The sequence below is a fragment of the Columba livia genome, chromosome 7 (genome assembly GCF_036013475.1).
Source record: "Columba livia isolate bColLiv1 breed racing homer chromosome 7, bColLiv1.pat.W.v2, whole genome shotgun sequence".
Lineage (NCBI taxonomy): Eukaryota > Metazoa > Chordata > Aves > Columbiformes > Columbidae > Columba > Columba livia.
The window spans coordinates 25,126,655-25,129,048 of NC_088608.1; positions in this window are offsets into that span (position 1 = coordinate 25,126,655).

The window sequence follows — 2,394 nt, forward strand, 5'->3', positions numbered from 1 at the left end:
TGTGCAACTCCTGCAATTTTGAGTACTACTTAGCATTTTGACTACTCTCCTCTTATAAAAATTACAGTAAAATAAATAAATAAACAAACAAGGGGCAGGAGGACTCATCAGGGCTACAGAACAGTACCACACAAGGAGAGGTGAATTTTAACTTCTGGAAAAGAAATGGCAAAGAATATACAGGTCTATAACAATCACGCACAAGATGGCAAGCAGGAAACAACTACAAACCATTATCTAGAAAACACATCAGGAAGCGGAAAATGAAAGTGATCAGGGAGAACATAATGCCTCTGGCTCAGTGGGTTCTCAGTCACCAGCCAGCGCACAGCTGGAACATGCTCAGTGCTGCTGACCAGTGCCAGTACCAGCCCTGGGCTGGGGACTCTTCCACTGTCACAGCACAACCGTCCTGCCTGTTCCTGTCCACACATCAGAGCGGCTGCCCGTTGCCTTACTGCTCCAAGCGAACATTAACCTGCTCATAGGAGTACCAGTAAAAATAACAGCTATTTTTAATAGGTCATTCTACTAAATATCTATTAATATTTCTGGGAATTAAAAAAACTCACCACCACCAAGAGATTGCATATACAGCTAAGACCCCAGCTCAAGTCCTAATCTCACCCTCCACCTTCTTCTGCCAAACAGCACAATGTTTTTATCAGGTACTATGAAATAACAAAATTGCAGATGTTTAAGGTGGCATTTCCTGATCAGCATGTCTGAGATCAAATGCCTTATTTTTTAATAAATGTCTTATGTTTTCACATATATCATCTTAATGTATTTCCGTTTATTAAAGATGTCATTAACAAGCTTTTAAACTTGAACAAAATGTGTCTAAAGTTATGGGTTAATGAAATTTCTGCTATTAAGCCCATAACATAGTAAGGGAAGTATTAGTCTAGATAAATGAAGTTTGTACAATTAAACCATTATGAAGTACAGGTAATTTTCAAGAAAATTCATAGGGAGTTATCAAGGAAGCATAACAATTATGAGCACAATTCTTTTTAAAAAGCATTATTTCAACTGAAGCTTTCCTGGAGTTAACACACACTGTCAAATGCACAAATGATTTTGAAAATGAGAAGTGCATTGGACAAAAAAAAACCCCTACAGTTTAAGCAACATATAGCTCTTGATGCCACTAAAGCATTTTTAGCTGTGTGGTGTAACAAGTAGAAACCTTGTTTTTAATCTGCAATATGAATTCATTTTCCATGCAAATGTTTCTGACTGAAATGTTTTATTACACGAAAGCTTGAAGAAATAAATTCTGTAAATACTGATTTTTTTTTTTTTTAAATGTCACATTTTTCTTAGAAAAATGTTGTGACAAGATTTAGGGAAAACTGATCTATTTCCTTAGGAATTGTTGTATTTGCTGTTATAAAACAGCTCAAATACATTTTCTATGCTTTATACAAGATGAAACATGATTTACACATGAAATGCGTCAGTTCTCATATGCCCAGCAATTGTGTTCATTTTACAACGAAAAAAGTTATGGCATCAATCATCACATAAATTCAACTATCACCTCTGTCTTTCCTACTGACAATGTCTATGCTATTCTGCAGGGCTTTCAAAATTTTCTCGAGTTACTAGTAAGATTCAGAGTCTTAACCAGATTATTTTGATTCATTACTCTTACAATGAATGTTGAGATAGTTGCTTCAAATGATTCCAGGCAGAACAACTTACATTATAGACTGCGGCAGCAACTTAATTTTTTGTGGTAGCGTTGCTTCCAATAAACTTGAGCACCTCAAGCCACGTAGTTAAAATGTCTAAAAAGATTTGAAACACCTCATATTTAAATTTATTTTTTTATATATTGGGAAAGATATTCCTCAAACACACCTTTTGTAGGTATGGAGTTGAAACCTATGACTCCAAAATAAAAACCATAGTTGAAAAAAACCCCACCACCCCCCACAAAAAGCCAACCCAACTTTTTTCCCCGTCTCCAAGATCACAAGTGTAAATAGCTCAGGATGTTACAATATTAAAAAACATTGTGAAAAGTAACAGAACAAGTTGACACAATTTCAAATGTGACATTTAAAGCTGCAATAGTGCTTTTCCAATTCTTAACTCTTGAAGAAACAAAATCAACTGAAGCATTTCCTGAAAATTTTGGTCAAACTTGCTTTCATGTTCGCAAAGTGGAAAGAATATACAGCTACAGAATGCCTGAAGCACTCATGCTGATGTTTGAAAATTTCTATAAAGCTTTCTCATGTAACATTCACATTGTAATCTGAAATTTTACAGTTATCACCCTAGCCTCAGTACTGACTTTCAATTAACAAGCAAAGTTAGAAACCAATTGTTTTTAGACGATAAAGTTACAATTCCAAATACTCTAAGTGACAAGAACACCCA